This window comes from Phyllobates terribilis, unplaced genomic scaffold (assembly GCF_046119375.1).
Source record: "Phyllobates terribilis strain yellow unplaced genomic scaffold, ASM4611937v1 Scaffold_1__5_contigs__length_1240528914, whole genome shotgun sequence".
Classification (NCBI taxonomy): Eukaryota; Metazoa; Chordata; class Amphibia; order Anura; family Dendrobatidae; genus Phyllobates; species Phyllobates terribilis.
Window position 1 is genome coordinate 223,825,633 of NW_027362761.1, and position 26,757 is coordinate 223,852,389.

At 43.4% G+C, this 26,757-nt stretch overlaps 1 long non-coding RNA gene across 2 annotated transcripts in view; it reads left to right on the forward strand.

Annotated features, from left to right (window-relative positions):
- Positions 1 to 26,757, forward strand: part of LOC141166444 (uncharacterized) — a 148,968-nt gene that overhangs the window by 37,190 nt on the left and 85,021 nt on the right. For both annotated transcript variants that reach the window (XR_012251296.1, XR_012251295.1), the window contains exon 2: positions 20,938 to 21,033. This is a non-coding gene — a long non-coding RNA (uncharacterized lncRNA). The remainder of the gene's footprint in view (positions 1 to 20,937; positions 21,034 to 26,757) is intronic.

A 26,757-nucleotide genomic window follows, 5' to 3' on the forward strand; every position in this document is an offset into this window, starting at 1 on the left:
CAGTTCTGACTGGACAGACAGGCAGGGAACCGCAGACATGGACAGGCAGAGAACCGCAGACGCGGACAGGCATGGCAGGACTCTGTTCACAAGGACTATACAGGGTCAGATTCACACAGGATGCATACAAGGATAGGTACAGACAAGACAGGAATAAGTTCACACAGTGTACTTACAATGAAGTAGCAAGTGTACTCACTAAGCACTAATGTTTGCACAGCGACAACAGGTTAGAGGTAGGCACTCATTCAGACACTGCAGGTTACAGGGATAAGTACAGGTTCAGACACTGCAGGTTTCAGACACAACAGGTAAAGGGAAAGATAAGACACAGATACTAAACAGGCACAGGTAAAAGTTCCGATTCAGAAAAGAACTGACATAGGGATAAATAGGTTCAGGGATAGGTCCCAATTCAGACAACAATGACACAGAAGCACACAGGAGCAGCGTTTAGGCCTGGGTACTCAGTCCCCAGGTTGGCAGAAACAGGACAGGACCTGGCAACTCAGCAGTTGCACAAACACACTGAAAGAGAGTGTTGCTCAGGCTGCTCCCTATAGGTGTGGGTGCTTTAAGTGCCAAGTCCTCCCAGCCATAGTCTGGGGACACATTAGGAATTTGTGCACTGTTTCTTTAAGAATCAGGAAATGCTCGTGTGGCCACCCTAAGAATTCAGCCAGGAAGCACTCACAGCAAGCAGAGGACCAGTAGTTCACTGCATGGCCTGGAGATGTGAGTAAGTTGGTGTCCCTGCATGTTGGGGATGGGAAGCCATGCAGGTATGCCAGCGGTGATGTTACAGCTGACATCAACCCAATAAACCCTTACCCCGATTGTCCTGGTGTGATGAGCGGGGCCAAGCCCCAGAATTAACACATCTCATGTGATGCACCAATTCTGGGGCGGCTGCGGGCTTGTATTTTTAGGCTGGGAAGGGCCCAATAACGTTCCCAGCCTAATAATATAAGCCCACTGCTGTCTGCTTCACCTTGACTGGTTATGAAAAATAAGGGGGACCCCACGTCATTTTTTTAAATTTTTTATTTAATAGGTTAAATACCTTTAAGTGTCACATGAAAGGGTGCTAGGTTATTATACTGTATGTAGGAGGCTTGTGACATTAAATATTGACAGGACATCTGTTAGGTGTTTGCTGGATTTGAAATGGGTCCAGAGCCTCTTGTAGTCTCCCATTCCAGTCCAGCCAGGGATGATGCTGCTCAGCATCATTATAAGTCCCAACGCCTAGCTGGTCCATGAGAAGTACAGGCTGTCTCTCAGGCCTTTGTGCCTAGCAGCAGGAAGCATAGGTTGCGGAGGGAGACAGGGCTGTTAAAGTCGAAGTCCAAGTTTTTCTGTACTGAGCATGCCCGTGACATGGCGGACCGTGATTGGTGGTTTGGGAGTCAGCTGGTCCGGTGACCTGGCACCGCCTGATTGGTCGCGGGTGACGTCACCAATGGTGCGACGGTGGGCAGGACTTAATCTCTAAAAGGCTCGCCCACAAACATGGCGGCGCGCTCTGATCATTGAGCCGTGATGCTGTTGTGTGGACGTTTGGCCTATTGAGCTCCACATGTGCTTTAGTTGAAATAGGCAGGTGTAGTGGAAATAGGCAGGCTAGTGGAAATAGGCAGGTAGCTTGGCCGTACAGACTGGCTCCGACTAGGGGGTCGCCATACACCCCGAGCAGTCTGCAGATGCCGTATTCCCAGTACCGCCTGTGAGCCACATGGTGTGATTCTCCTCAGTCCAGTAGCACGCCGGCTGAGAGCACTTACACACCGGCGTGAGTCACATACGCATCCTAGCGCCCACAGCGTAGTCCCTGTGTAGTTAACAGGGCTACAGCTACTTTCCCGGTCGCACATCTCCCGTGCTGTTAACGGAGATTGAGCGAACCGCTGTACCCATTCCCGTGTGCAGTAACATGGAAGGGTTTATCATTTAAGTTGGTTGCTTTCCTTCTCACCCGGAAAGTGTTCGGCAGCAGTCCACCAGGCTGCATTGCGGACCCCGGGGTCGCTTGCGTTCCTTTATAATAAAGTTGCTTGCAACCGTCCCCTTAACAACATCTATCTAATCTATATATCTATTCTATATATGTATTCTATCTATCCTATTCTGACCGCTCGGGCTGTGAATTTATTGTACTGTACTTGACTGATGAAATGTTGGGCTTCCTTTAAGATGTGCACGTAAAAATCGGACAGCACACGCATGGTCCGTGTTCCGGGTGATTTTTTTTCTCACCCCCATTGACTAGCATTGGCAAGTGCAATCTGATTCTCGCATCCAATCGCAGCGTGCTGTGATTTTTTCCTTAGACTGATTCGAGCTGCGAAAAAAAATCGCAGATGAGTACTGACTTTTTTTTTTCAGCACCATCTTGTGAGCACAGCTTCTGACAGCTGGAAGTCAGAAGCTCTGCTCACGAGGTCTCAGTACAAGTCTCTGAGAGCCAGAAGAATTGTATTGAAAAGTGACCGCCACACAGCTCCAGCAGACACTGGAGCGCGCTGGCAGGGCACTTTGCACAGGAGACGGAGCGGGGAAACCGATGAAGGTGACGGAGGGTGAGTATCAGACAGGGGGCAGGGGACTTACATTTAAAGCACCACTCGAGTGGTACTTTAATAAAATTGGTCAAAGTGGAATGCAATGTTTTCTCGCATTGCACTCCTCCGTATTATACGCCAGTGTGAGCAAGCCTTAACTCACTTCTTACAACTACCCAACCTCTTAGCTAACAACTCTTCCCACCAACAAAGTTGTCCAGCTGTTAGCCCTGCCTTTCCCAGCTGTTTAATATTTTACAGCTCTAATGGTAAATTTTGAATTCAATTCAAAATAAAACAGTGCTCAACAATGATATATGTTACAATGGGTACGGAAAGTATTCAGACCCCTTTAAATTTTTCACTCCTTGTTTCATTGCAGCTATTTGGTAAATTCTAAAAACTTCATTTTTTTTCTCACTAAAGTACACTCTGCACCCCATCTTGACTCAAAAAAAACAGAAATGTAGAAATTTTTGCAAATTTATTAAAAAAGAAAAACTGAAATATCACATGGTCATAAGTATTCAGACCCTTTGATCAGTATTGAGTACAATCACCCTTTTGAGCTAGTACAGCCATGAGTCTTCTTGGGAAAGATGCAACAAGTTTTTCACACCTGGATTTGGGGATCGTCTGCCATTCTTCCTTGCAGATCCTCCCCAGTTCCGTCAGGTTGGATGGTGAACGTTGGTGGACAGCCATTTTCAGGTCTCTCCAGAGATGCTCAATTGGGTTTAAGTCAGGGCTCTGGCTGGGCCAGTCAAGAATGATGACAGATTTGTTCTGAAGCCACTCCTTTGTTATTTTAGCTATGTGCTTAGGGTTATTGTCTTGTTGGAAGGTGAACTTTCGGCCAAGTCTGAGATCCACAGCACTCTGGAAGAGGTTTTCATCCAGGATATCTCTGTAATTGGCCGCATTCATGTTTCCTTCAATTGCAACCAGTCATCCTGTCCCTGCAGCTGAAAAACACCCCCATAGCATGATGCTGCCACCACCATGTTTCACTGTTGGGATGGTATTGGGCAGGTGATGAGCAGTGCCTGGTTTTCTTCACACATACCGCTTAGAATTATCACCAAAAAGTTCTATCTTCGTCTCATCAGACCAGAGAATCTAATTTCTCATAGTCTGGGAGTCATTCATGTGTTTTTGAGCAAACTCAATGCTGGCTTTCATATGTCTTGCACTGGGGAGAGGATTTCCATAGGGCCACTCTGCCATAAAGGCCTGACTGGTGGAGGGCTGCAGTGATAGTTGACTTTGTGGAACTTTCTCCCATCTCCCTACCCCATCTCTGGAGCTCAGCCACAGTGATCATGGGATTCTTCTTTACCTTTCTCACCAATGCTCTTCTCCCACGATTGCTCAGTTTGGCTGGACGGCCAGGTCTAGGAAGACTTTTCGTGGTCCCAAACTTCTTCCATTTAAGGATTATGAAGGCCACTGTGCTCTTAGGAACCTTGAGTACTGCAGATATTCTTTTGTAACCTTGGCCAGATCTGTGCCTTGCCACAATTCTGTCTCTGAGCTCCTTGGGCAGTTCCTTTGAGCTCATGATTCTCATTTGGTCTGACATGCACTGTGAGCTGTGAGGTCTTATATAGACAGGTGTATGCCTTTCCAAATCAAGTCCTATCAGTTTAATTAAACACAGCTGGACTCCAATGAAGGAGTAGAACCATCTCAAGGAGGATCACAAGGAAATGGACAGCATGTGACTTAAATATGAGCGTCTGAGCAAAGGGTCTGAATACTTATGACCATGTGATATTTCAGTTTTTCTTTTTTAATAAATTTGCAAAAAATTCTAAATTTCTGCTTTTTTTCAGTCAAGTTGGGGTGCAGAGTGTACATTAATGAGAAAAAAATGAACTTTTTAGAATTTACCAAATGGCTGCAATGAAACAAAGAGTAAAAAATTTAAAGCGGTCTGAATACTTTACGTACCCACTGTATATCACATACAAGTCTTCAGGGAGAGTGTCAGACAACTTCTCACACCTTTACACAGAGTATTAACTATGCAATCATATCATCACAAGTTAATTTCCTCCTGTGGGGACTTAATAAATATTGTGAAAATACAACTGTTTTAAGTCTTTAAATAAAAAGTAAAAATACCTTTACCAAAATCACAGTTTCCCAGTAAATATTTTTTTTAATCTGGAATAAAATAAATGTACCTTAAAAATGTCACATATTTGGTATTGCTGCGTCCATACTGATATGTATAACACTATAATATTGCTTATTCAACATGATAAACACTTGAAAGAAAATATAGAAAAAACAACACTAGATTTGCAGTTTTTGTTCATCCCACTTAACAAAAATATAAGAGTGATCAAAAAGTTGTGTGTATCCCAAACATCCCAATGTTTCAGCAAATGAAATTGCCTGAAACATTGAAGTCCAGCACTAATCATAGGCTGCATCTAGGCAACAACAGTGCCAGCAGCCCCCGTGCTGATTGGAGTGATTGGACAATGATGTTCAATTGCACCAATCAGTGAGCAGGAACGAATCCTGAACTATCAGTGACTCCTCTGCACCATCTCATTCCAGCTTGGAGATGTGTAAAGAATGGTCACTGTGGCGTTCTGCTGCCAATCTGCTGGGCCTTGTGGTACCACAGACGATTTTAGCCTGTGGCACCACTTCTGCTGCTGCTGTTGGTGCTTGAAGACCTGAAGAAAAGAAGATAGAAGGCCTTTCTGATCTGTTTCTGTCCTGTTCATGTGCACTGCTTTTTTCTAATCCACCCCAATCCCACTCTCTCTAACCCCTTCCCCAACCTGCCTTCTGCCACCAAGTGCTGATCAGTCCTTGATCACTTGATTTTTGGCAGTTTTTTTTTCCACCACCTCTCTGTGTGGATTCTGCAGCCACCGAGCACTGATCAGTGACGCACATCACTGACTGGCACTAATCGTCATCTGTGCTCACTTTTTTTCCTCAGATTCCTGATTTTGTGGCATAATCAGGAATCCAATTTGACACTGCCAACCTCACAGAAATCGACTTTTTCAAAGTCTTTTTCTCTGAGGATTTTGTAAACCTCATGGTGGCCCAAACAAATTTATACACCCAACAATTTCTTGCTGAAAACCCCACTTTGTGATATGCTAATTGAACTCCCATAGACGAAGTAGAAATGATGAAGTTTTGGGGTCTTGTCATTCACTTGGAAATAGTGAAGAAACCAAAAGTTCGGCAATTTTGCAGTGTTCATGTTTTATATAACGCTCCAGTTTTCCGCATGGCCATGACCCGGAAGCGGGTCAAGGCCATTCTCAAATTCTTGCATTTCAAAGATAATGCACATTGTCCACCCCGAGATGACCCCAACTTTGACCAACTTTTCAAAATTTGTCCCGTCATTGATCACTTCAGCAACAAATTTCCTGAGGTGTACATTCCCCAAAGGGACATCTGCATAGATGAGTCCCTAATACACTTTAAAGGTAGGCTTAAATTCCGAAAATACCTTCCCAGTAAGAGGGTCAGCTATGGAATAAAATTGTACAAACTGTGTGAGAGTACCTTGGGGTTCACCCACAGATTTAGGGTTTATGAAGGTAAGGACAACCAGATTCAGGCCCTTGAATGTCCCCATTGGGGCTCACAATCTAAATTTCCTATCAGTATGTCTAGATGCAAAAGTAAGAAATGAATCTTTAAGAACATGAGACAGTTAGGATGTTTTGAGGAGATTTTCCACCAACTCTTCATAGTTATCTGCTCTTGAGTTTCCCAAAAAAATGAGTTACCACTAATTTGAGTGTTATGCATTCAGCCTTTACCTTGCCCTGCAATAAACGGAGAAACTCCTCATTTTAAAGGAACTTATGAATCTGCAATGGTGGTAACAAAATCTTATGTGGGTCAACAAGTGCTGTATTATAAGATATGTTTCAGTTGAGGTTGCTGTCAGAAAGCCTGGGTCCTGAGATGAAGATGCTTATCATGACACCATGCACCATCTTCTTTCTCCCTTCATTGTTTTTAGCATATATTTAGCACTTTTTCAGGTGGGTTACACTGTGGATCTGCCTGAAAAAGAAGCTGTGTGCACACACCCTTAGTTTTACTGATCAGTAGGGGGCATGACCACTTAAAGTGCCTAGGGCAGCATGAATGCTAAATACGGCCCTGCATTTGATGATAGAATACTGAAGGCTCAATAGACTAAATAGATTATGTAATAGACTAGCTACTAACAATGCAGTAATGATGATGAAATAATAAAAATGCCATTTTTATTAGCCTGCATGAAAGGTGTCATAAGTAATTACAACCTCCTCTGGATCTTGAAAATTAGAGCCAATCGACAAATTTAAGCATCATATTCGTTTTCAGCACCACAAAATTAGTTGTATTCAATTGTTTTCATCTCTGAACCAATTTGGCTGTAGAGCAGTGAATATTAAGTTGAAGTTAAGTGAAATTATATGAAGTTTACAGTGTCCATTTTAGGACATGATCTGATATCAAAGTCAAACATCAAAATTATGTCAGTTTGAGGCTAAATACCCTGTCTGAGAACTAATTTTGATAAATTACTTTGATATATGACTTTGATATGTGACAAGTGATTTTGATATGTAACTTTGACAAGTAAGTTTGATAAGTGACTTTTACAACTAATAATAATAAAAAAGTCACTGTTCACTGATGGGACTTGAACCCAAAACTCTATGTCTAGAAGCCAGTTCACTTACCATTGAGCTATAAACTCAGTTGAGGCAATCTAGGTTTTTTGCTTGGTTATGTGATTTTCAGTGCAAACCTGTCTGAAACTCATTGGGATTTTCACAAATACCTTCTCCAAGCCAAATTTAAATGATGTGTGACTTTGATATATGACTTTCGTCAAACATCAGAATCACAATGACTTTTAGTCAACCTGAGTATTTTCATGGTTGATCTCATAAGACAAGAAAGCTACCAGTCACTGTCCCTTGACCCTATGGCTGAATGGTAAAGATTCAGGCTCAGGGTTAGGGAGCAGATCTTGGCCATTTTGTTGACGCAGCATAGTTTCTTCTTGAGAGTGTAATCTGTTTGTACCACTGCTGGCTCTCTTTGCGAACTCTCCAGTAGCAGCATGTGTCATGTACTCCAGGTTGAAAGTAACTAGCAAAACTCCTTTTATCTTCACTGCCCTTCATTAAAGCAGCACCAGCCATTTCAGAGCCCCTAATCTCTTCTTACTCGCACCCCTTGGCTGCACCACTCTGTTCTGTTGGCTTGAATGCAGTCATGTGTCAGCCTATGTGTTTCAAGAAGCAGAAACCGTGTTATGTATTTCTTACTCTTCTGTTATCTGCAGAACCAACATATTTCGCTGCACTCTAGTGACTGTTATAACTCACATCAGTTCCTTTACTCAATGGACTCAACTCTCCATCTCAAAACATAGCAGCAATTAACCTTGCAGTATTTTTATATTTTTCTCTATTGGCAGAAAATCATAGAAAATGTAAGATACTTTTGGATTTAGTTTATAACTAAATAACAATTTCAATAAGTAACAGAAAATGTAATATTTATCATTGTTAGTAAACTCTTTGTTTTGTAACAATACATATTACGCATTCCCATTGATTTTGCCAGTAATTGATGCAATCAACTTTCCATTGTGCTTATATTATTATAATGGCCCACTCTTATCAGTCGTATTTTTAGAAATAAAGAAAGAAAAAATGTATTTTTGTCAGCTTAACACAAGCGTGGAAGTAATGAGCACTATATCTCTTATCAAGAGAATAATGCAGAACCAGAAATTTTGACGACAATAATTATGTCCCTTCATTATCTGCTTGAGTTTCTATTATTTTATTATCTCATATTTACTGCACACCTATTCTAACAATCTATGCATCTTGCCGTTGTAATATCACCTATGAAATTTGTAAGTTTGTTTTGTATGAAAAAAAATTTAATAAAAAGGGACAAACTGGATTCATTTTTGGTTGAAAAGTGCAAGTATAAGGGAAGAGTCAGATGGCTGTATAACGTGGACGGGGATTGCAATGCAAGGCACGGACTGGCCTGTCAGGAGTATGTGTTTGGTTGATCCGATTATATTCGGTAGTGCCCTCAGCACCTTTATACTAATTCCTCTCGGGAGAGTTGCTGGCAAATCTGAGCATTGCGTTGCGATCCTCGTCTGAGTTATACAGCCATCTGACTCTTCCCTAATATAAATATTTAGGGAGACATTTATTTTTTGAGTGTATTCTTATACTTTTTCCATCAATCAGTGAGCATGATGTGATTAGTCTTATCAGTAGAAGATGACATCTTGCTCAAGTTCTAGCAACATTCCCTGATTTTGCTGGTTCAAAGCTAACTGTAAATATGCTCTATGCCCCCTTCAAAAATCCTTCTAAAGTAATAGAATAAGTAGTAGACAGTGTGCAGAATGTAAAGTCCTTTAAATCTTTCCTTGCTTCGATTACATTCTTCCTTCCTTCATCCATCTCTCCCTTCCTCTCTTCCTCACTCTCACACTCTCTGTACCTCTCTGCTTTCCTTCCGTCCTTCTTTTCTGAGCATGCTAAAAAAAAGAAGTAACTTTATACTGGGAGTATCTTACCTACTCTGCAGGCATACGGGTAGAAACAAATATTTTTGAAAGAGCAACAGAAGATTAGGCCTGTGACATTAGTACATTTGCCATTTCGTCTGTAGCAATGAATACACTTTATATTCTCTCTTTAAATTCCTTAAAATCATCTGGCACCTTCACCTATCAGCTTTTTGCTGCTTTCGCTGTAGTCATAAAAGCAATGTTTACAGTGCTATAATAGCATACATCCATACACTGTGTAGAGTCTGTTCTTGGTAGTGTAGCTTAGCTTCTATTGAAGTGAATATGAGTTTGTACGTTCTCCCCGTGGTTGCGTGGGTTTCCTCCGGGTTCTCCGGTTTACTCCTACATTCCAAAGACATACTGATAAGAAATTTAGATTGTGAGCCCCAATGGGGACAGTGCCCATAATGTCTGTAAAGTGCTATGGAATTAATGGCGCTATATAAGTGAGTAAAATAAATAAATAAAATAAACTGCAGCACCTGAGAACAGCAACTACACAGTGTGCTGCTCTGACTCTGTACACTGTGTACATCTGACCTGCTTGGAAGCTGCAAACTGCTGATGGGTGGTGACGGGTGTCAGATCTCCACCGATCTAATATTGATGATTTACAGTGCTGGCCAAAAGTATTGGCACCCCTGCAATTATGTCAGACAATACTCAGTTTCTTCCTGAAAATGATTGCAATCACAAATTCTTTGGTATTACTATCTTCATTTAATTTGCTTGCAAGGAAAAAACACAAAAGAGAATGAAGCAAAAATCAAATCATTGATCATTTCACACAAAACTCCAAAAAAGGGCCGGACAAAAGTATTGGCACCCTCAGACTAATACTTGGTTGTACAACCTTTAGCCAAAATAACTGCGAACAACCGCTTCCGGTAACCATCAATGAGTTTCTTACAATGCTCTGCTGGAATTGTAGACCATTCTTCTTTGGCAAACTGCTCCAGGTCCCTGATATTTGAAGGGTGCCTTCTCCAAACTGCCATTTTGAGATCTCTCCACAGGTGTTCTATGAGATTCAGGTCTGGACTCATTGCGGGCCACCATAGAAGTCTCCAGTGCTTTCTCTCAAACCATTTTATAGTGCTTTGGAAGTGTGTTTTGGGTCATTGTCCTGCTGGAAGACCCATGACCTTTGAGGGAGGTCCAGCTTTCTCACACTGGGCCCTACATTATGCTGCAAAATTTGTTGGTAGTCTTCAGTCTTCAAAATGCCTTGCACTCGGTCAAGCAGTCCAGTGCCAGAGGCAGCAAAGCAACCCCAAAACATCAGGGAACCTCCGCCATGTTTGACTGTAGGGACCGTGTTCTTTTCTTTGAATGCCTCTTTTTTTTCCCTGTACACTCTATGTTGATGCTTCTTCCCAAAAAGCTCTACTTTTGTCTCATCTGACCAGAGAACATTCTTCCAAAACGTTTTAGGCTTTCTCAGGTAATTTTTGGCAAACTCCAGCCTGGCTTTTTTATGTCTCGGGTTAAGAAGTGGGGTCTTCCTGGGTATCCTACCATACAGTCCCTTTTCATTCAGACACCGATGGATAGTACGGGTTGACACTGTTGCACCCTCGGACTGCAGGGCAGCTTGAACTTGTTTGGATGTTAGTCGAGGTTCTTTATCCACCATCCGCGCAATCTTGCGTTGAAATCTCTCGTCAATTTTTCTTTTCCGTCCACATCTAGGGAGGTTAGCCACAGTGCCATGGGCTTTAAACTTCTTGATGACACTGCGCACGGAAGACACAGGAACATTCAGGTCTTTGGAGATGGACTTGTAGCCTTGAGATTGCTCATGCTTCCTCACAATTTGGTTTCTCAAGTCCTCAGACAGTTCTTTGGTCTTCTTTCTTTTCTCCATGCTCAATGTGATACACACAAGGACACAGGACAGAGGTTGAGTCAACTTTAATCCATGTTAACTGGCTGCAAGTGTGATTTAGTCATTGCCAACACCTGTTAGGTGCCACAGGTAAGTTACAGGTGCTGTTAATTACACGAATTAGAGAAGCATCACATAATTTTTCAAAGGGTGCCAATACTTTTGTCCACCCCCTTTTTTAGGTTTGGTGTGGAATTATATCCAATTTGGCTTTAGGACAATTCTTTTTGTGCTTTTTTCATTGAAGACAAATTAAATGAAGAGAATAATACCAAAGAATTTGTGATTGCAATCATTTTCAGGAAGAAACTGAGTATTATCTGACAGAATTGCAGGAGTGCCAATACTTTTGGCCAGCACTGTATGATTGATGATCGTTCAGTGAATTGCTGCCTCTTCCAGCAGCTCCAAACAGGTGCACCCATTGAGAGATCTTGTTTTTTATAAGAGAGCACTGGCAGATTTCTATAATAGTGGCTTATATCCCAGAGAGCAAAAGGATTGGCAAACAAAATTGAACATGTTGGATCCTTCTCAACGTTATCTGTCTGGGAAGCGTTGAGAGAGTATTGCACACAATAGTCTTATGCCCAGGAAAAACCCTTAAAGAATCACTCCCATGACAGTTTTCATCCTCTTAATATATTGCAATCATCATATTATATAGCATTGTGCACCAGGGCCAGACTGGCCGTCTGGCAGTTCTGGCAAATGCCAGATGGGCCGGTCTGGCTGTGGGCCGCATTACCTGTTATTAACCATTGTGACGGAGCACAGAGCTGCAGGTTCCGTCACTTACGCAGGCGGGCCGCAGGCATCTCTTCTGCTGGAGGCCTGTTGGAAGCCGTCGCACACAGGTCACTTACACAGGAGGGCCACAGGCATCCCTTCTGCTGAGGGCCTGCTGGAGGCCGTCGCACACAGGTGACATCAGCGATGCTATGACATCACTGCATCGCACAGCCAGCATCCACTGAGAGGAACAGAAGAGGAGACGGAGGACAAAGAGCCAGGGTTAGGAGAGTATAAGGATTTTTTTTATTTCTGGAGGCTGTGGGGAATCATAATACTAAGAATACTATATGGTGAGTGTTTGTGGGGCCCCATCATACTATATGGTGGCTGTTTGTGGGGGATCATCACACTATATGGGGGCTGTTTGTGGGGGATCATCACACTATATGGAAGCTGTTTGTGGGGGATTATCCTGATATATGGGGGCTGTCTTTGTTGGACTATCATAGTATATAGGAGGCTGCTTGTGTTGGACCATCATACTATATGGGGGCTGTTTGTGTTGGACCATCATACTGTATAAGGGGTTGTTTGTGAGGGACCATCATACTATATGGGGGCTGTTTGGAGGGAACACCATACTATATGGGGGCTGTTTGTGGGGAGTCAACATACTATATAGAGGGCTGTTTGCGGGGGACCATCATACTATATGGGGTCTGTTTGTGGGGGACCATCATTCTATATAAGGGTCTCTTTGTGGGGGACCACCATACTATATAGAGAGCTGTATGTGGGGGGGCCACTATACTATATAGAGGGCTGTTTGTAGGGGGCCACCATAGTATAAAGAGGGCTGTTTGTGGGGGGCCACCATACCATATAGAGGTCTGTTTCACACCCAGCTTTCCATTTGTGATATATCTTGCCATTCCTGTCTGCACTAACCTGGTACGACATCCAGCTTTCCATGTGTGTGATATATCTTGCTATTCCTGTCTGCACTAACCTGGTACGACACCCATCTTTCCATGTGTGTGATATATCTTGCCATTCCTGTCTACACTAACCTAGTATGTTTGTAAGCTGACCACAGCACGGTCCCTGTTCAACACTTTTCTTTATGGCCAGGCTGTTTTACTTTGCTTGTGTTATATCCTGCATCTGGGTCAATTTGTAATTATCTGATAAAGATGGGTTGGAGGCCTCTTCCCTCTCCTTAACACCGGAATGCATTTGCTAGCATATATATTGTGAAGACTAAGTCTGCTGACGTAGTGTGGCATATTGAAGATTTAGACCTGAATTGAACCTGAAGGGAACCAAAGGATATTGGATACACAGGCAAAGTAAACAATGTTTGTGTTTGTTTCATCTCTCCTTCCATCCTCCCCATTCATCTCACCTCCTCCTCAGAACTATTCCTCAATATTCACTCCTGTCTCTCCAAACACAAACAGCCACCTCTTGCTCTCTCCTGCTCCCACCTACTAACACTTTCCCTGCTCCTTCTGACTGCAGGAGATATCTCTCCAAATCCTGGCCCTCCTCAGCACATCCCCACAGTCTGAATTCTGTGCGCATCTATTCCCCCTGCAAGCTCCATCTGGCCGTGTTTTACCACTTACCAGGACCAGCCACCTCTTTCTTCGACCACTTCACCACCTGGCTGCTTCATTTCCTTTCCGCTGACATCCCCACTATCATTATCGGTGACTTCAACAATCCCCATTGACACTTTCCACTCATATGTCTCTAGACTTCTATCCCTCACTTCCTCCTTCGGCCTTCCTCATTGGTCTTCTAACCCCACTCACAAAGATGAACACACACTGGACCTCATCTTCACCCACCTCTGTTTCCTATCTAACTTCTCTAACTCCCCTTTTCCACTGTCTGGCCACAAACTACTTACATTCTCTTTCCTCTCCTCTCCAGGTGTACAATCCCCACTCCACAAACTTGCACACCCTCGCAGAAATCTCAGACACCTTGACCTACACTCTTTGAATCTCTTCTCCCTCTTACAGACCTAAGTTCCTTACACAATGCAGATGCTGCTGCCACTTTAGATAACACCACAACAGCTGCAGCTCTCAATTCGGTCGCCCCCCCTCACTCATACCACAGCTCGCACACTCAACAGGCAACCCTGGCACACCAACCTGACTAAAAAACTGCGAAGGGCCTCCAGGGTTGCTGAACGGAGATGGAAAAGGACCCACTCCAATGAGCATTTCATCGCATTCAAACAATCCCTCACTATTTTCAAGTCCACACTCACTGCAGCAAAACAAACATACTTCTCATCTCTCATATCCTCCCTGTTTCACAACCCTAAACAGCTATTCAACACTTTCAATTCTCTCCTCTGCCCCCCAGCGCCTCCTTTCTCGCCTCTTATCTCAGCTGAAGACTTTGCCTCATTCTTCAAGCAGAAGATTGACACCATCAGACAAAGCTTTCGCCTAAAGTCCCCATACCCCTTCCTCATATCTACTCTACCCTCCTCCTCCAAAACCAGCTTCTCCACCATTACGGAAGATCAAGTTTCCTCTTTACTCTTCAAATCACACCTCACCACCTGCGAACTTGATCCAATCCCGTCCCACCTCATCCCTAACCTCACTACAGTCTTCATCCCAACACTAACCTACCTATTCAACCAGTCACTAACAACTGGTGTCTTCTCCTCATGCTTCAAACATGCCTCGAAAACACCCATTCTCAAAAAGCTCTCCCTTGACCCATTCTCTCTGACTAGCTATCGCCCCATATATCTTCTCCCCTATGCCTCAAAACTACGGGAACAACACATCCACCTTGAACTGTCCTCCCACCTCTCCTCATGCTCTCTTTTTGACCGCTTACAATCTGGCTTCCGTCTGCAACACTCCACTGAAACTGCCCTGAGTAAAGTCACCAACGACCTACTAACAACCAAATCCAAGCGACACTACTCTGTCCTCCTCCTGGACCAATCATCTGCCTTTGACACAGTGGACCATTCCCTCTTCCTACAGACTCTCTCATCTCTCGGCTTCACAGACTTGGCCCTATCTTGGATCTCCTCCTACCTAACAGACCAGACATTCACACCACCTCCTCATCTCGCCCCCTATCTGTCGGTGTCCCTCAAGGTTCAGTCCTAGGACTCCTGCTCTTCTCAATCTACACCTTTGGCCTCGGACAGTTCATAGAGTCCCATGGCTTTCAGTATCACCTCTATACTGACGACACACAGATCTACCTCTCTGGACCCGATATCTCCTCCATACTAACCAGAATCCCACAATGTCTGTCTGCTATTTCATCCTTCTTCTCTGACAGATTTCTAAAACTTAACATGGATAAAACAGAGTTAATCATCTTTCTACCGTCTTACTCAACCCCCCATCTGTCCTATCCATCATAGTCAATGGCTTCTCACTCTCCTCAGTCCCGCAACATCACTGCCTCAGGGTAACCCTGGACTCTAATATCTCCTTCAAACCACATATCCAAGCCCTTTCCACTTCCTGCCGACTCCTACACAAAAATATCTCGCATCCGCACATTTCTCAACTACGAATCTGCAAAAACACTAGTGCACGCCCTCATCATCTCCCACCTTGACTACTGCAACCTTCTGCTTTGTGGCCTCCCCTCTAACACTCTCGCACCCCTCCAATCTATCCTAAACTCTGCAGCCCGACTAATCCACCTGTCCCCCCACTATTCCCGGCCTCTCCTCTCTGTCAATCCCTTCACTGGCTCCCCATTACTCAGAGATTCCAGTTCAAAACCCTAACCTGGCATACAAAGCCATCCACAACCTGTCTCCCCCATACATCTGGGACCTATTCTCCTGATACCTACCTACACGCAACCTACGATCTTCACAAGATCTCCTTCTCTACTCCCCTCTTATCTCTTCTTCCCACAATCGCATATAAGATTTCTCCCGTGCTTCCCCCTCTACTCTGGAACTCTCTACCCCAACACATCAGACTCCTCTCGCCTACCGTGGATATCTTCAATGGAGCCTAAACACCCACCTCTTCCGACAAGCCTAAAACCTGCAGTAACCACCACTCCATCATACCGCTGCTCGACCAGCTCTACCCCGACCTACTGTATCCTCTCCCATCCCTTGTAGATTATGAGCCCTCGCAGGCAGGGTCCTCTCTCCTCCTGTACCAGTCGCTGACTTGTATTGTTCAAAATGATTGTAGTTGCTTGTGATTTGTATACCCCTTTCACATGTAAAGCACCATGGAATTAATGGCGCAATAATAATAAATAATAATAATAATTACTATACGGGGGTTGTTTGTGGAGGGACCATCATACTATATGAGGGCTGTTTGTGGGGGACCATCATTCTATATAGGGGACGCTTTGTGGGGACCACTATACTATATAGAGGGCTGTTTGTGGGGGCCATCATACTATATAGGGTGCTGTTTGTGGGGGACCATAATACTATATTGGAGACTGTTTGTGGTGGACCATCATACTATATGGGGGACTGTTTGTGGAGAACCATCGTAATATATGGGGGCTATTTCTGGGGGACCATCATTCTATATGGGGGCTGTTTGTGGGGAACCACTATACTATATAGGGGGCTGTTTGTAGGAGACCATCATACTGTACAGGGGGCTGTTTGTAGGGGACCATCATACTATATGGGGGGCTGTTTGTGAGGAACCATCATACTATATGAGGAGGCTGTTTGTGGGGGATCATACCGTATAAGGAGCTGTTTGTAACATAGTAACATAGTTTTTAAGGTTGAAGGAAGACTAAGTCCATCTAGTTCAACCCATAGCCTAACATGTTGATCCAGAGGAAGGCAAAAAAAACTCATGTGGTAAACACTAAGCTCCACATTGGGGAAAAAAATTCCTTCCCGACTCCATACGACAATCAGACTAGTTCCCTGGATCAACGCCTTATCAAGGAACCTAGTATATATAACCTGTAATATTATACTTTTCAAGAAAGGCATCCATGCCCTTCTTAAATTTTAACAGTGAATCCATCATTACAACATAATGCGGCAGAGAGTTCCATAGTCTCACTGCTCTTACAGTAAAGAATCCCCATCTGTGATTATGATTAAACCTTCTTTCCTCCAGACGTAGAAGATGCCCCCTTGTCCCCGTCTCAGGCCTCAGAGTAAAAAGATCAGTAGAAAGGTCTTTGTACTGTCCCCTCATATACTTGTACATAATAATAAGATCACCCCTAAGCCTTCTTTTTTCCACAGTAAATAACCCCAAGTGTAATAATCTGTCTTGGTATTGCAGACCCAGCAGTCCTCTATTAACCTTGGTCGCTCTTCTCTGCACCCGCTCTTGTTCAGCTATGTCTTTCTTATACACCGGAGACCAGAACTGTACACAGTATTCTAAGTGTGGTCGCACTAATGACTTGTATAGAGGTAAAATTATGTTCTCCTCATGAGCATCTTTGCCTCTTTTAATGCATCCCATTATTTTATTTGCCTTTGCAGCAGCTGCGTGACACTGGCCACTAAACGTGAGCTTGTCGTCCACCAATACATCCAGGTCTTTTTCAGTTATAGTTTTGCCCAGTGTTTTACAATTAAGCATATAATTATACATTTTATTTCCTCTGCCCAAGTGCATTACCTTACATTTATCCCCATTAAAGCTCATTTGCCATTTATCAGCCCAAGCTTCTAGTTTACATAGATCCTCCTGTAATATAAGATTGTCCTCCTCTGTATTGATTACCCTGCAGAGTTTAGTGTCATCTGCAAATATTGAAATATTACTCTGTATGCCCCCTACAAGGTCATTAATAAATATGTTAAAAAGAAGGGGGCCCAATACTGACCCCTGTGGTACCCCACTATTAACTGAGACCCAGTCTGAGTGTTTTCCATTAATAACCACCCTTTGTTTCCTATCACTGAGCCAATTCTTAACCCACATACATATATTTCCCCTATCCCCATTGTTCTCATTTTATGTATCAACCTTTTGTGTGGAACCGTATCAAAAACTTTTGAAAAGTCCATATACACAACATCCACTGCATTTCCTTGGTCCAGTCCCGAACTTGCCTCCTCATAAAAACTGATCAGATTAGTTTGACAGGAACGGTCTCTTGTAAACCCATGTTGATATTGGGTCATGAGGTTATTCTTCTTCAGATACTCTATTATAGCATCTCTTAGGAAACCCTCCAGGATTTTACCCACAGTAGAGGTTAAGCTTACCGGCCTATAATTTCCAAGTTCAGTTTTTGTCCCCTTTTTGAATATTAGCACCACATTTGCTATATGCCAGTCTTGTGGTACAGACCCTGTTATTATGGAATCTTTAAAGATTAAAAATAATGGTCTATCTATGACGTTGCTTAATTCCTGCAGTACTCGTGGGTGTATCCCATCTGGGCCCGGGGATTTGTCAACTTTAGTGATTTTTAGACGCCGCCGTACTTCCTGCTGGGTTAAGCAAGTGACATTTAATGGAGAATTTTTGTTATCACTAATCAAGTTTTCTGTCATGCGATTTTCTTGTGTAAATACGGTTGAAAAAAAATCATTTAGCATATTGGCTTTTTCCTCATCCTCATCCACCATTTCACCCAGACTATTTTTAAGGGGGCCAAGACTATAATTTTTTTGTTTTTTACTATTTATGTTGTTAAAGAATATTTTGGGGTTATTTTTACTTTCTCTGGCAATGATTCTCTCTGCCTCAATCTTTGCTGCCTTGATTTGTTTTTTACATAATTTATTTAATTTTCTATATTTATTTAATGCCTCATCACTAACTACTTGCTTTAGTTCTCTAAATGCTTTCTTTTTGTCACTTATTGCGCCCCTAACAGCTCTATTTAGCCATAGTGGTTTCCTCCTATTTCAAGCATGTTTATTCCCAAAGGGTATATATTGTGCACAGGTACTATTCAGGATGTTAATAAATGTCTCCCATTTGCTTTGTGTAGCTTTATGTCTCAGGCTATCGTCCCAGTTTATTGCACTAAGATCATCTCTCAACCATTGGAAATTAGCCTTCCTGAAGTTTAGTGTCCTTGTAACCCCTCTACTACACATCTTATTAAAGGTTACATGAAAACGTATTATTTTGTGATCACTATTACCCAAGTGACCCCCAACTCGTGTGGGGGACCATTATTCTATATGAGGGGCTGTTTGGGGCCACCACCATACTATATAGGGCTGTTTGTGGGGGACCATCATACTATGCAGGGAGCTCTTGGGGGGACTATCATACTATATAAGGGTCCGTGGGGGATCTTCATAGTGCGTGGGGGCTGTGGTGGACATTATACTGTGTGGAGGTCTATGGGGTACATTATACTATGTGGGGGGCTGTGGTGACCTTTATACTGTATGGGGTGATTAAGGGGGATATCAAACTTAATGGGGTGATTATGTGATTATGGGGGACATCATACTTTATATAGGGGTCTGTGGTTCACCTCATACTGTATATTAGGGGGAGTGGTGAATGCCATAATATATGGAGGGCTGTGGTGACCATCTTAATATGTGGGGTGCTGGGCTGCATCATACTGTGTGGGGGCATAATTCTCTACGAGGGTCATGTAAGTGGTATCATAATGGGTGAGACCACATAGGGGCTTTAGTAGAGGGAAAATAAATGTAAGTGCTGCAATACATATCCTTCTCTGTTTCTTAGAAAGTTGGAAGATGTTCCCTTCTTTGACTGTGATGTGATAGGACTTTTTCTATGAGACCTGTTATTTTTTATGTATGTCCCTGCTTAGAAGCCTTATTACAATAAAGAGGCACTGAGGGTCATTATTATAAGAAGGCCCAATGGTTGTTATCATTATGAGGAAGCAAGGAAGCATTATTATTGCAATAAGAAAGCGCAGGGGGTGTTTGTATTATTTTTAAGGAGCTGCATGGTCACTAATATAAGGGGTCATGGGGATTATTATTAAAGGAGGTGGTGTATAGCTGTAAGAAGGCACAGGGGAATTATTATAAGGTAATGTCTCACCCAGGGGGATATAGGGGACTCGGTACCCGGGCCTTTTACCTTGTTTTGGATGTCACGGCAGTCGGCTCCCGGGCCCGTACTCTGGTTTCTCTCTTGAAAAGGGGGTTTTAGTGTACAGTTTGTCTCGTGATGCCACCTGTGGTTCCCGGTAACGGTTACCGGCGCTGCTGCAGACCTCCGGGGGTGATGGGATGGCAGCTGGGATGTTTCTGCTCCCCACAGGCGGAGCAGGCCCCCGGGGCAGGTGTTAGGGCAGATGATGATGCTGGGCGTTGTAGTGCAGAAGAGATGGCACAGCAGGAGTAATTAACAGAGACAGGAGATTCACTTCAGTACCTTTACTGGTGCAGATGTCAGGTACGGTCCAGGGTACTCAGTAGGAAGGATGCACTTCTGGACTCTCCCCAGTGAGCAGGTATAAGGCCTCCTGGTCCATTTCTCCCTCTCTCTCTAGGCTCCTGGCCAGCCTGCAACTGGGCCTAGCTTCTCTGTTGTGTTGTTCTCTCACCTGTCGCTTGGTAGTAGGACCTTTCTCTGGCAACCACTATCCCTCGACGCTGGGGCCTTCATGGTTCCTAGTCCTGTAAAGGGTTTAGCTTCAGGAAGACCAGGGATCTGTAATCCTCCTGGTATGTCAGTAATCCCTACTGGTTTAGAGGACCCTGTAGGCGTGGACCCGGTGTCCGGTTTGCATTCTGGGGTGAGCCTATGATGCTCCTCTGCCCCCTTAACTCCTTTCTCCTCTCCTCTTTGCCTCTGGCCACACTCGGGGCCCTCAGAACACAGCAGCAGATGTGCTGCTCCTTCACTGGTCTCAGCGCCAGCACGCTCTCTGATTTTCTGAACTGCCTGACTCCACCCTCCATATATATATCCCTAACAGGTCTCCCTCTGGTGGTCTGAGGCGGAAGGGTGGAGGTGTTTGTTTGTAGTGAGGGCCTCTTGTGGAGAAATCCGTCCATGCACCCTTTTGGGTCCTGTGGTACCTGTAGTAGCAGGGTGCCACAGTAACACAAGTTGTGGTTTGTGTAGAGGTGGTAGAATGAGAGGAGGGTCTTATAAAAGCAGTAAAGATGTCATATTTTAGTATAAATAAAGTAAAATAATAATATAAAGTAAAGATGTTATATTTTACAGGGACGAATTGTGGACGGAATAATAGGTCATGGCGGTCTGGGCCGAATGAAAAAGAAAAGAGAAAACTAATGACAACAATCAGCAAGAACATCACTGGTGAGAACCTGCACAGTGCACACATATATGGTCTGCAGAGCACTGAGGTAAAGCTGATATTACCATTATATGGTCACTGCATGGTATTGATATCAGTCCTAATGCAGTGGTTTTTGCTATAGGGGTTGTCCAAATTAGATGTTAAAGTCTGCAGTTATTCTGTGTGACTCTGTGCGACTGCAGACTGCTTAATCCTCACAGTGTGTGCATTATGTGCTGTGAATATTCTCCGATGCTGGGAGCGGGCGGTCATGTGACCACAAGTATGTGATTTGAATTCATGCGATCATGTGCTGACTAGACATGCACTGCCTCACTCCATACAAGTGAATTTAGCAAAGCAGAGTATGCTTAGTCGGAATGTGGCCGAAGTTGTAGAAATCTCATGCTTGTGGTCACATGATGGCCGCTCCCAATGCTGGCACCGGAGAATCCTGACAGTGCGTGCTGTGAGGATTCAGAAGTCTGACGTCACATAGACTTTAACCCCAAGACTGGACAACCCCTTTAATGATCAGTATGGGGGTATTATCAATACTGTATATGCTGGTAATATTTGGTTATTATTTGTTGGTATTTGTCTGTTATATTGCAATATTGTTATTGCGGTATTGTTGTTATTATTCGGTCTTATATAGCGGTATTATTAGAAATATTGGAAATCATGATTTCCTCCAGGCAGGGTAATATTAGTAATAGATATCCCCATCTGGGGCTCTGGGGCGAGGACTGTAGGGGCCAGTGTACTTTAAACTGCCAGGGCTGAATTTCAGTCCCAGTTCGTTCCTGCTGTGTACTAACAATTGCTCATTTTGCATCTCTCTACCCAGTAAATTCTTCTCTTTTCTCTGCTCTATGTAGAAACAGAAAGTCTCTTGTCCCTGCATTTATTATTCCCCTCTTCAACTCTTGACCCACCTGCTCCCTCCTCCCACCTGCCAGGGACTTTTGCAGTGACTCATTAGTCATGCAAGGAAAAGAGACTTCCTGTTTCTACATAGAGCTTAGAATGATTCAGTTTTTAATCAAGTGATGTCATAGACATAATGGAAAACAGAAGAACTAACTGGGTAGAAAGGCAAAATGAGCAATTGTAAGTACACAGTGTTATATAATATGATTGCAATATATTAAGAGGATGAAAACTTTGATGGGAGTGCGTCTTTAACTCATACACCATGACAATATATTACTGCCTACTTAAATAGTGAGCAGCTTCACTGAGAAACAGTTTAAATTTCAGGCCCAAAGGAATACACAACAAATTATTTCAGAAAACAATTTTTTTATAATGCCATTTATATATTTTACATTAATTTGTTAAATTGCGCACTAAAGTCCTAAGAATAGACAATTTTATTGTCCATAGAGCAGAAATACTGTATATCATAATAGTTTTTTCATAGTGATCAATGTGTAGACATTAGTTCTAGCCTAAAAAGTGCTGAGCAGAAAATTCCCTTTTTCCATAGGGCTTCTCTGTATACAGTTTATAAATCTATTGAATTTAAAGCTTCATCAGCATTTTTTCCAAGCCACTTATTCTGATCCCTAGCTTGATCTGCTGCCCTTATGAATTTCAATAGTTTTGCATATCCCAAATGCATTTAATTCATGTCTTACTGCAGAACTCCTTTTCTCATTACCATTAATATCTCTGAGATATATTAACATTCAGTTTTTCACCCCTCCTAGTCTCCATGTCAAAATAAAAGTTCTGACTTGAACTGGAAACACGTTGACACTTTTTTCCTACATTTTGAGCCATATTTTTGGAGATTTTTTTTCTTTCAGCTTCTGTGGTTTTAAAAAAATCTTAAGTAAGTACTGTAATTTAAGTGAAATATTTTTCTTACAAAAGCTATATTTACATGAATAAAAAATAGTTATTCCTTAAAGTAAGCTGCAGACTAAGACATCACGCACCTCACTGTTTTATGTCACTGCACATGCTTTGAGCTGTATAGAACAGATATGCAGTACCTAAAAATATTAACTTCATATTGAGGTATAGAGATAGGGCAGTGGTGAATATTATCAGAGATGCCTATTAGTGATGAGCGAGCGTGTTCGCTACTGCTCGGTACTCGCCCGAGCATTTCACTGCTCGAGATGCTCGGCGAGTATTTCCGGGATGCTCGGGCGGGAGCTAGGGTCCCCGCCCTGCATGTTTGGCGCTCTTTAGAGAGTCAATGAACATGCAGGTATTGCCTGCCACTCACTGTAATGTCATAGCCATCTCGGTTGTGGCATTACAGTGATTGGCTGGCTGCATTGCGTCATCGGGTCTATATAAGACCTGGTGATGCTATGCTCGTCACAGACTAACCTTCAGACAGGCAGAGTAGGGAGAGGTGCTGCTGTGTGAGGGACAGAATTGGTGGTGTAATAGTTAGGCATAGGTATTCCACACCTGGATGCTTATCCATCTGAACTAACAGTCTTTCTGAGAACAAATCCAGCTGCATATATTCAGTGGTGATAGCAGGAGTTAGGCAGGCAGAGAAATTTGTGAATAAAACTATACAGCATAATAGTGTCCATTGCACGTTCTGTCTGCTTCTGCTGCTGCTGCCTGTTACAGATAGCCATTGGACTAGATATCAGGGCTTTTTTTTTGCTCTTAATCCTGATTATTTCCTAAAAAAGTAATAATGTCCAACATTTTACTGCTCCGTTTGCTTGTTAGCACTGCAGAATACAGCCAGTGATCAGACGTGATCCTATATGTGCCTATTGTGCCCTGCACAAAGCAGTAGTCCAAATATTTCCTACTGCCTGCTACAAAGCACGCACCAGGCCATTTTAACCACTATTTTGGGGTGTTAGCCTGCCTTCTGTCCATATTAGTCCACTTAAAAAATCATTGAGTGCCCTGCACAAAGCAGTGGTCCTAATATTTCCTACTGCCTGCTACAAAGCATGCACCTGGCCATTTTAACCCCTATTTTGGCTGTGACAGCTAGCTTGGATTGTGCCATCAACATCTGAAAATCTGTCAACAAAACCCAAAATGCCAAAAAAGCCTGTTGTTAAGGGACATGGACGGGGTGTTGTCAGTGGTGCGCGAGAATGCGCTCAGTCTGTGTCAGGTCAGAAGAAGCTTGATGCATTCACTATGTTCCTGGAAAAATGTCCCGGTCTGCAATGTAAACGTGTGTGAAAGCCAGAAGAGAGAGAGCAGATTCTGTCTTGGATAGCAAACAAGGCCTCTACGCATTTGTCAAGCAGCAACAAATCTTCCACAACCACACAGTCTACTGTGGATACACAGAAGGCTGGCCCATCCAATTCTGAAGCTGGTTCTCCTTCCTGCTGCCATTATCGGTCACAGGAGACATATGACCCCAATCTTGGCCACTCCGAGGATCTGTTTGGTACGTATCCTTTGGTTGGCTCTGGCCTATAACCGTGCAGCATTGAAGAGGGACAAGAGGAATTTCCTTCTCTCCTTTTGGAGTCACCAAAGAGTCTTACAATGGAATCGTTCAAGAGGGCCATTGTAGATCAGTTGTTGAAAACATCACCCTCAGAAAATGCTGGTGGCAGAGGTACCGGCTCTTTTCAACACCAAGGGATAATGGGGAGAGACACGAACACCAGCTCCAACAGAGGTGGGGGGAAAATGTGCACAAACTGGGCAATTTTCAATAAACCAGCACAACAGCAAGGGCAATCTGTGCCTGTGACAATGCCAAGGAGGGATAAGTTGCAGAACATGGTCAAGGGGTACTTAAGTGACCATACGCACGTCCTTTCTGATGCTTCAGTTCCCTTTAATCATTGGGTGTCTAAGCTGAAAACTTGGCCAGACATCTCCTTATATGCCTTGGAGGTGCTGGCCTGCCTGGCTGCTAGTGTGGTGTCTGAGCTTGTTTTCAGTTCCGCTGGGGCAATCATCACTGATAGGCGCACACGCTTCTCCACGGAAAATGCAGACAGACTTACTCTGATTAAATTCAACAAGGACTGGATACCACAGTTTGTATCCCTTCAGATGACAGCAAGCCAACCTAAATTCACCAAAAATGATGATTCATGCTACTGCTGTTAACGTCACCCCCTTCCCATAAAAACCCGTTTCCTTCCTTCATCAACCATGACTCAGCCCATAGGGCTAATTTTTACAAACCCTATGCACATTGTGCAATGGACAAACCAGGACAGTAGTCCTACTCCAGTCTAACTACTATTTGTGATTGGAGGCCCTTGGGATGGTGGCTACCTATGTCAACCATGACTCAGCCCATAGGCTTTAGGCTGGAAACTTCACACTAGACCTCAAGCAGCTTGGATTGTGTGCCTTTCCACTCTTCCTCCAGACTCTGGGACCTTGATTTCCAAATGAAAATTGGAACTCTGGGACCTTGTTGAGTTTGTCAATAACTGCCTTCTAGACATCTATCAAGTCAGCAGTCTTCCCCATGATTGTGGAGCCTACTGAAATAGATTAAGGAACTTTTTAAATGCTTAGGAAGTCTTTGCAGGTGTTTCTTGTTAATTATTTTAATTTACTGAGATAATGACTTTTGTGTTTTCATTGGCTGTAAGCCATAATCATGAACATTAACAGAAATAAACACTTGGAATCTATCACTCTGTTTGTTATGACTCTATATAATATATGAGTTTCACTTTTTGTATTGGAGAACTGAAATTAACTTTTTGATGATATTCTAATTTAGTGAGATGCACATGTATAACTGGGGTACAAATCCAGACATTTGTAGCGACCATGCAAAATATTGTCCTCCATTTACAGATTGGCAGCAGTGTGTCAGTGAAGCTATTCACACGTGGTCGCTGGCAATAATAAGAAATTACAAGCCCGCTATTTAAAACCGTGGAAGTCCGTCAGACGTATCATATAACTGCGATACAAATCCAGCCTTTTGTAGCGACCTTGCAAAATATTATCCTCCATTTAAAATGGGCAAGGCGCGTAGCAAGGGATGGGGAAGTGGACGTGATGGTGAATGTGCATGCAGAGGCAAAGTCCAAAGACGTGGGCAAGCTGAAATTGTGCCACAACAAACACCCAAATCTTGTCGCCCCACCTTCCTGTCCCAAATACTAGGGGACCACACCACACCATTATTGAACCCACAGCAGTGTCAAAAGGTTGTTGGTTGGATAGCAGATAATGTTTCCAGTCACTTTGCCACCACCACCACCCTGTCTTCCACATTGTCAAGTCTCAGTAGCCATGAGTCTGGACCGCATATTCCTCACCCTGATCCTCCTTCCTTCCACCATCCCGAATGCCCGGAGGACAACTGATCCCACACTTGGACACTCAGAAGAGCTGTTCACTTTTCCATTTATAGATTCGGGCCTCACGCCCGGCCAGCTTCAAGCAGGGCAAAAGGAGACCGCGTGTAATGATGCCCAAATATTTGAGCAACCACGGTCATTTGAAGGCAAGGGTGGGAAAGAGCAATTACTGTCGCAAGAGGTGGATGATGATGAGAGACAATTGCCAGAAAGTCAGGAGGAGGACCATTGTGCAGAAGTGGAAGACGAGGTGGTGGACGATGAAGTCACTGACCCAACCTGGCAAGGTAACATGTAGAGCGAAGACAACAGAACAAAGGCGTAGCACCACAACAGGTAGGAAAAAGCAGTATGGTGGCCACAGACACAAGGTGGGCAACCGTTCCCCAGAACACTAACAAGACGGAAGTTGCCAGTACAACTGTTAGGTCTTCCCTTTTTTAAAGACTC